This window comes from Otolemur garnettii, unplaced genomic scaffold (assembly GCF_000181295.1).
Source record: "Otolemur garnettii isolate 467f Iridium unplaced genomic scaffold, OtoGar3 scaffold00043, whole genome shotgun sequence".
Taxonomy (NCBI): Eukaryota; Metazoa; Chordata; class Mammalia; order Primates; family Galagidae; genus Otolemur; species Otolemur garnettii.
The window spans coordinates 11254426-11263576 of NW_003852438.1; the positions used below are offsets into that span (position 1 = coordinate 11254426).

A 9151-nucleotide genomic window follows, 5' to 3' on the forward strand; every position below is an offset into this window, starting at 1 on the left:
CCGAGCCGACAAAGATAATTTTCAAGGATTTGAAATCAGGTCAAAGTGATCTTGAATCACCCTCCCTGGACTGCTGGTTCTTCAGGCTGAACTTTTTCTGAGAGAAAAATAAGTGGGAACTGAGTCCTCACATGGAGAGGGGAGTGGGGAAGAGAAAATTCTACTCTTACTAGAAAGAATAGAAATTGATGTATAATAGATGCTGGCCAGCCTAGGCCGGGTGTCCATCCTGGCCTCTGAGTGGGCCTTCCACCTCCCTTTCCTCTCTCCACCCTTCTTTCCAGAGTACTTACTTATTCATGATAACCTCAGTTCTTTTGCTGAAAAACTTCAGGCATCCCTCATCTATGATAGAGTGAAAAGCAGCCATTAAAAGTCAAATTGTAGAAGGATGATGCTTAATGGGGAAATGTTCACAATGTATAGTTAAGTAAAATGTATATTATGTTGGGTAGGATCCAAATTCTGTTAGAAATATAGGTAAAAATGACCAAAAAGATATGAGGCAGAGGGCTAACAGTGGTGAGATTTTAACTGAGTTTTATCTTTCTGTATTTTCCAGTTAACTAAAACAAATGTATCTTACTTTTGTCTTCAAAAAACAAACCCACAATAATAGCTTGATGACCTAGGATATGGAAATAAAAAAATTCACAATAAATTTTTATAAAGACAGAAAATGTTCATCAGTAGACTAATGGAGGAATAAGTTGTAGCACAGTCATACAGTGGAAAATTATTCAGCAGGGAGAAGGACTAGGCTGCACCATATAATATCAACATGGATTAATTTTGGCAATGTAAGGCTGAGTGATAAAAGGAGGATTAGAAGACTATACTTGAAAAGTTTTTGCAAAGTTCAAAAACAAGGAAAAGGCTCAGTGCTGTAGCACAGTGGTTACAGTGCCAGCCACATACACCAAGGGTGTAGGGTTCGAACCGGGCCCAGGCCAGCTAAACAACTATGACAACTACAACAAAAAATAGCCAGGTGTTGTGGCAGACACCTGTAGTCCCAGCTACTTTGGAGGCTGAGGCAAGAGAATCGCTTAAGCCTAAGAGTTTGAGGTTGCTATGAGCTGCGATGCCATGGCACTCTACTGAGGGTGACATAGATTCTGTCTCAAAAAACAAACAAACAAAAAACCAAAAAAAAAAAAAAATGCACAAGGAAAACTAGGCAAATGTGGGCGGCACCTGTGGCTCAGTGGGTAGGGCGCTGGCATACCATATATTGAGGGTGGTGGGTTCAAACCCAGCCCCGGCCAAATTGCAACAACAACAAAAAAAATAGCTGGGTGTTGTGGCAGGCACCTGTAGTCCCAGCTACTCAGGAGTTTGAAGCAAGAGAATCACCTAAGCCCAGGGGTTGGAGATTGCCTGTGATGCCACGACATTATACCGAGGGGTGATAAAGTGAGACTCTATCTCTAAAAAAAAGAAGAAGAAGAAGAAGAAATCTTCAGCTAAAGAAAAAAAAAAAAGGAAACTAGGCAAATGTTTAAGGACATTTCTCTATCTATATCTACATAGATATAGATGCAGAAAAAAATAGAGATCAGGATGGGGTTTGGGGAAAGTAAGAGCTTTTGATGGAGGACTCTCTGGAAGTGTTAGGTTAGGCAGTTAGAGTCGAGCTGGGAGGATGGTGATGTGACAGGCTGATTTGCACTGGCTTGGGTTAGCCTGACCTGGGCTATGGTGGGAATGGAGCTAATTGCTATCAAGAGTTTGCACAGGTGGGTTGTTTGGGAGGATAGATATGAATTATTATGGGAATGCAGCTGATTAAGACCATGGAAAAGTTCCAAAATGCAGCTGACGCCCCTCAAAAGTTGTGTATAGAACTAGTCCCTGCTCTTTCCTCAGGGCCTGCAGCCCCTAGGGTGGACCAGTTTGCCCTCCAAACCTGTAGAGTAAACTTTTCCTTTCTTGCTAAGACCTTACTTGCTCTTGTTCTCTTCATTTATTTAGGAGACTGCCTGGAACCGTCTTTGCGCCACCCTGACAGGAGTATCAGTAAGACCAGTAATGTTCTAACCCTGCCAAGGGCTCATGGCTATTAGTTTGCTTCCTAACTTACCTAGACCCACTGTACTTGTGCTTTTGTATGTGCAAATAATTATTATTAAAAAGTGGGGAATACATTGCTGGAGGGATTTCGACCTGCTGCTTCTGGCCGTTTGAGCCTTGCTTGGGAAGTGCCAACAACAGGGCTAGGTTGAGAGAGTGTGGAGACCAGGAACAGGGGGTGGGTGCCATGAGGACAGAGTCAGGCTGTCACACCAGGCCTGGGACTTGGGCTGAGCGCCTCCAGAGACTCCACTGAGCACCTGGGAGCCAGGTCACTGGGGCCATCACGGGAGGCCCCACGGTTTTTCAAGAGTAGCTAAGGTGTCCCCCCACCCGGGCTTTCCCTGTCCCTCATGCCCACTTCTCCTCAGGATCCTGGCACCTTTATTTAGCTTCCCTGTTGTGTTTCTAGGCCCTCCCAGTACAACCTTATTTCCAAAGAGACTGGTCTCTGCACATCCCCTGTTAATGTTCCTCCTTACCCAGGAATTTGCTCCTGGGGCTCCTCTGAAAGTCTTTCTTTCCCTTTTCTTTTTTCTTTTCTAACTCTTCTGGCCTGAATGCAGGCACTGATCTTTCTAACCTCCTATTTTGGAGTTTCAGCCTCTCATGCTTGGGCTCTTTCTCTCTACCTCTACCCTCTTGCTGAGGCCAAATTTCCCATCTTGAATATTCCAGTTTCTGCCAAGGGTTTCTCAAGTGCAAGTCCTTTCTTTCTTTAACCTATGCGGTGGTTGACCTGTTCCATTTGCTGCTTTGGGACTTCAATTGAAAGAATTAGAAGGAGAAAATCACCCCTGGGGAATCGATTGTACTTTAGTACAGAACCATTTTCATGCACCCTATCCACTTGCCTGCCCAAGGCAAAGGCTGTTCAGAGTTAGTACTGGGCCCACTTCTCAAGGTGATCTGCTTTCCTACTGGAGCTCAGAGGACTCGAAGGCTAGCCAGTTCTGCCTTTCATGACCTACATTGGAGCCTGGTCCCAGCTCAAAGCAATTTCCATAAACTGAACAACACAGCTTTTTTTTTTTCCTTTTGTGTAAAGACAGAGTCTCACTTTATCGCCCTTGGTAGAGTGCTGTGGCATCACACTGCTCACAGCACCCTCCAACTCCAGGGCTTAGGCAATTCTCTTGTCTCAGCCTCCTGAGTAGCTGGGACTAAGGGCGCCCATCACAACACACAGCTATTTTTTGTTGTTGTTGTTGCAGTTTGGACCCACCACCCTTGGTATATGGGGCCAATACCCTACCCACTGAGCCACAGGCGTTGCCCACAACACAGCTTTTTATTAAATGCAAAAAAAGGATGAGTCAAAAAACTTGTGCTGGTTATACCTTAAGATGATTGGGTACTCAATAAATTTGAGAATAGAAGAATGGGGTGGGCTTTTAAGAGAATTGTGATTATGTTTCTTTGACAAAATTAAAACTTGAGAATTCAGGGAACATTTTGTCTAACCTAGATAATAAAAGCAAAATCTTCATCTTTTTCTTGTTAAAATGGGAAGAAGACACTGGGTTAGATGAGAGTGAACCTGGGAGGATGCAGAGATCTGTGTTTGGAAGGCGGGAAATGAAGGAGGGTTGGGAATGTAGGTGGACCTGGCCCACATCATTTGGGTCATAAACACCTGTCTCCTAGGCTAACCTACAAGCCAATCTATTTGTCCCCTGTCCCTTTGTCCTCCCTAGCAACCTCCCTAGCAACCATTTATTGTCCTGTACTCCTCAATACCCCTGCCCCCTCTAAAAGACCTGCATAAAGATATCTGAACTCCTTTGGAAAACTGAGTTGTCTCTCTGTGTTTTCTCCCTTGTGGGCACAGTAAAAAAATCTTTTCTCTGACTAATCTGCTCAATCATGAGTTAATCTTTCAGCAAATTTTCAGGGGAAAGGGCAAATTTCTCCTTACTCTTAAGAGCTACAACCATTGTCAGTCACTTCTAGAGCTCCCGCTAGTGACTTTTCAGCCATTACACATCTCTCACAGCACAAAGCAATCCACCATGCTCCCAAGTGCCAAAGATACCGGGAAACTCAATGTAAGAGAAAGCAGAGCTTTTGACCTGAGAGAAGCCTGCCCACCCTCAATTCTTGAGACTCTGAGTAAAACAGAAGACCCCCCCCAAAAGGGGGTGTGTGCTCTTTTTCCTATTTTCCTCAGGGAGTCCCAGAGCCATAAGAAGTCTTCTCCAGATTCTTTTATCTGGTAGCAAAGATGGCAAAGAGTAAAAGTCAATGTGAGAGCGAGTCTTAGAGGAGCCAACTTGGACAGACTTTAAGCTTTCTAAAAGCCAAGGGACCTTCGGTAGAGGACCGTGGCATCACAGCTCACAGCAACCTCAAACTCTTGAGCTTAAGTGATTCTCTTGCCTCAGCCTCCCAAGTAGCTGGGACTACAGGCGCCCACCACAACGCCTGGCTATTTTTTGGTTGTAGTTGTCATGGTTGCTTAACAGGCCCAGACTGCGTTTGAACCTGACACCCTAGGTGTATGTGGCTGGCACCCTGCTGACTGAACTACGGGCACCGCCAGACTTTTACATTTTTCTCAGCAAAAATCATGCAACAAGATAGAAAGCAAACAAAGGGATTGAGCCTTTTTAAAAAGAAGTTTTAGTTGACTGAAGAAATTGCCAAAACACTGCATCCAAAAGGGAAAAAAGCAAAAAAGTCTTCTTCTTTTTTTCCTGGAAAAAATTATAGCCTTTAGTTAAGCTGACTTCTGACCCTAGACCTCTTAAAATCTTTTCAAATTTGTTATCAGATTTCAGCCAGGACAAACACTGAGTAGGTCTTCCCATTGACAAACACTGAGTAGGTCTTCCCATTCAATTTTTTTGGTTCTAAAATCAGCTTTTTGGCTAGGGTGGTGGCTCACCCCTATAATCTTAGCGCTCCGGGAGGCAGGGGTGGGAGGATTGCTTGAGCTTAGGAGTCTCAGCTAGTTAGCCAGGAGGGCTAGCTAATCCCCTACTTCCTTTTCAAAATTGGGGTATGTACAGGAGGAAAATCCAAGATAACAACAGGTCAAATTACAAAGAAAGCAACAGTTTAACCAAGTCCTTGTGTCTCTTACCACCTCCTCAACTCCCATGTCCTGCCCTGGCCCTTGGGAAAATAAATATTAACTTGCATAGAGAAAGTAAATATCTGCTTGGGCAAAAGTTTTCCCTTTCCCAACTGTAAGGTATTTTATTGACCCCTTTGAGCGACTACTGAGTTTTTACTCACTGAAAGACCTTGTTTTCTAAAAGCATAGACTATCAAAAACATGAGTGTTTAAAACGATATCAGTAAGAACAACTGTCTCACTCTTGCCTCCTAGGCACTTTGCCACAGAAACAGCCTTGATATGCAATCCAAGTATAGAGCTTTAGATAAGGGGATGCTGGGAACACTGCACATCTAACTTAGCTGGATTAGGAAAGAGGACCGTGGGTTCATTTTGCAGTCCAGACTAGAGGTTGACCCCTTTTCTCAGAGCCCTGCTTGTTTGTTCCAGGGACTCATGGGTTGCCTGGTGTGTACTCTTCACTAAGGCCAAAGGATAGAAGACCTGACTTGGACCTCAGTTTGTTCCTGGTGCCTCAGGCTGATCAGCCAAGGAGACTTTTTGCTTCAGTCACCTGTTTTGGGGTTTACTGTCCTTCTCTTGTACAGAATGCCAGCGGCCTGAGCCTATGTCACATTGGTGCAAGGACAAGAGTCAAGGCCTGCTGAGATGAGGCCAGGGAATGTGTAAAAATTGCACATTGGAACTCAGGGGCAGCCCGCCCCGCTGTCCTCTTGGGTGTGCTCCTCTGCCTCTAGAGGGCCCCAGACGACCTGCTTTGGAGTTTCTTCTAGCAATTTGTGAACCGTGGCTTCCAGCTTCGAGTTTCTGCTGTTTGCCTGGGCTGCTTAAAAGACTCTCCCTAACAACTGGCAGTAGGAAACAACACCCAGAAAAACACAGATCAGAATATAGATGTGTACACCTAGGGGTACTTTTTGAAAAATAAGACTTCTTAAAAATCCCCCTGGATCCATCTTTCTAATATTATCACCAGGCCAGTTAGGGAAACCCTGATTTACACAAGAGACCCACCTTCAGGAAAACATAAAATAAATGTGGTCAGTGTAACTGCCTCCTGCTTTAAGGGATGCAAGTCTTTTTATTTTTGTCAGAATAAGAATGAAAAGGAGTAAGCATTTTTTTTTCTTTTTTTGAGACAGAGTCTCAGTTGCATTGGGGTTGAGTGTTATGGTGTCATTGCTCATAGCAACCTCAAATTTGGGGGCTCAAGCAATCCTCTTGCCTCAGCCCCCCAAGTAGCTAGGCCTACAGGTGCCCACCACAATACCCAGATAATTTTTCTATTTGTAGAGACGGGGTCTTGCTTTGCTCAGGCTGGTTTTGAACTCCTGAGCTGAGGCAATTCACCTACCTTGGCCTCCCAGAGTACTGAGATTACAGGTGTGAGCCACCGTGTCTGGCCCAGGACTAAGCATTTTTATGTCCTGAGTGTTTAAGGGCCACAATTCCTGCAGTTTGCCTTCTATGCCAGTTGCCTGCTTCTGTTCCTTAGTACCTCCCTATCTCTCATTCCCTCCTTCTACCTAGATATATGTACAAAACAAACAACCTGAATATTCCAAACATCATTCACTAGTCTCATAAAAATGCTTGTATCTGTTAGTCCTGACATCAGTCATTGTACATCATTTGTCAGTAATGAGAACACATCCCCAGTATATGCCCAACCTCACCCTAAACCCTGGCTCATGGCCTGGCTAACCCAAGAAATTGAGAGCAAAGTAGTTTGTCTAATGGAAAGACTCTCCCCACCCTGGCTATAACCTTGGTCATACCATGTCCTCGATATGTTCCTTTACCCACTGGGCAGCTGCAGTGACACTTTCCGTCTTGGTGACATCCAGAGTCACCATCTCCAGCCTGTCTGATGTCTGAGCCCTCAGTTGCTCGGCCCCCTTCTCACCCCTGGGTGTAGGTGGAGGGTTAATTGTTACCATGTGTACTCCTGTGCTGGTATGGACACCTGTGTGGGCACAGAAGGACAGAGAGACATCAGTGGGGCAGGGAAGCATTGCTGAGTAGTGATATTTTCTATGGGGAAGGACTGGAGGTTTCCAGGGGGAGGGGGCCAGTGTGTGTAACAGCAGGACAAAGGGCAGGGAAATGGGGTGGAAAGTGAGGACTCCATGCCAGAGCGCCTGGAGGCTGGTCTCCCAACCCCCACCCTCTGTGTTCTTACGTCCTCCTATCTGAACTTTGGACACACTCTCCTTACACCCCAGCACCTCTGGGTGTGCCCACCCACAAGCCATGTGGCTAAACTTGGTGGACCTTGTGGGCCTGTATTACCTGCTGCGCTGGTACCAGGAGAAGCAGGTGTTGAGCCACCTCCGAGACAAGTATGTCTTCATCACGGGCTGTGACTCCGGCTTCGGGAACGTGGCCAGACAGCTGGACGTGAGAGGCTTGAGGGTGCTGGCTGGGTGTCTGACGGAGAAGGGTCTGATTAAAACTAGGATGCTAATACTGAGATTTACAAATAATTTTGTAGAAGACAAAATCCCCAAACAGAACCGTGAATATATGAACATATATAATAAGAATGATGTTTCAAATCACTTAGGAAAGAGGATTCTCACTAAATAGTATTAGGACAGTTGACCATCTATGCCAATGATCAATTCAAGGCCTCTAAGCTCCATATTCAGTCTTCAGAACCTGCTCTGTGATGATGCACTGGACTGTTTAAGCATTTTCTCCCTTACAGTGACTACAAGGCTAAAATAAGATTTGCTAGAAGAAGGTGACAGAGGGACATTATACAAAGAAGGGATCCATCTTTCAGATTTGTGTGTGTGTTCCTCATTGACCTCACAGTGACCCTTGTCCCAAACCCTGAGCCTGCCACCCTAGCATTCCAGCTCCCTCTGTGCACCTGTGAACCAGCTGCCTAGGTAACCTAGAGAACTTCACTGTTATCTAGGAGACTACAGCCACACCTTCTTCAGTCCTTGGGAGAGAGCCCTCCTTCCAAGTTTATCCTTCTTTGAAGGCTCTCTCTTAGACTTAGGATATCCTAGAGTTCTCTTAATGCACTTCTATTCACCCTCAAGACAGTTTAATGCCTCTTTTTATTAAATTCTATGAAACAATAGTATGTAGTTTCTATCTACTGATTAGATCCAGATTGGTACACCAACTAATAGAAAAGAAATTAAAAAATTCCTATATTACATCTGTTGCCTACATTTCAAATGGAGAGAGGTTTTTAAACTATAAGTGAAGTGATATATTACTCGAAGGTATACTATGATAAGCTAAAGAGGTACCAACTTGAAAACATCCACTAAAATAACAAAACAAAGAGGCATGGCTAATAAGACAACAAAAGAGATAAGAAGGAATCAGAAGAAGGAAAAGGAAACAAGGAAAAGATGGGCCAGGCCAGGCACGGTGGCTCACACCTGTAATTCCAACACTTTGGGAAGCTGAGGTGGGAGGATCACTTGAGACCAGGAGTTTGAGGCTGACCTAAGCAAGAGCAAGACCTCATCTCTACTCAAAATGCAAAAGTTAGCAGGGTATGATGGCATGTGTCTCTAAATTCAGCTACTTGGGAGGCTGAGGCAGAAGGATCACTTGAGCCCAGGAATTTGAAGTTGCAGTGAGTTACAATGATGCCACAGCACTCTAATTTGGGCAACAGAGTGAGACCCAGTTAAAAAAGAAAAAAGAGGCTTGGAGCCTGTGGCTCAAGTGGCTAAGGCGACAGTCACATACACCTAAGGTGGCAGGTTCGAATCCAGCCCGGGCCTACAAAAACGAGGGCTGCAAACAAACAAAAAAGAAAAAAGACAAGACGAATAGAAACAAATAGCAAGATGATAGATTTAAATTCAATCATGCCAATAATTACATTAAAAACTGGCTTATTGGCTCGGCGCCTGTGGCTCAAGTGGCTAGGGTGCCAACCACATACACCTAAAGTGGCGGGTTTGAAGCCCCAGCCCAGGCCCGCCAAACAACAATGATGGCTGCAACCAAAAAATGGCC

The 9151-nt window shown here is 44.9% G+C and overlaps 1 long non-coding RNA gene across 1 annotated transcript in view; it reads right to left on the minus strand.

Annotated features, from left to right (window-relative positions):
- The window catches only part of LOC111725528, a 9927-nt gene extending 2881 nt beyond the window's left edge, over positions 1 to 7046 (minus strand). Inside the window, exons 1-2 of the long non-coding RNA XR_002773575.1 lie at positions 6934 to 7046; positions 294 to 345 (exon numbers count right to left, since the gene is read on the minus strand). This is a non-coding gene — a long non-coding RNA (uncharacterized LOC111725528). The remainder of the gene's footprint in view (positions 1 to 293; positions 346 to 6933) is intronic.
- Positions 7047 to 9151: the final 2105 nt, after the last annotated feature.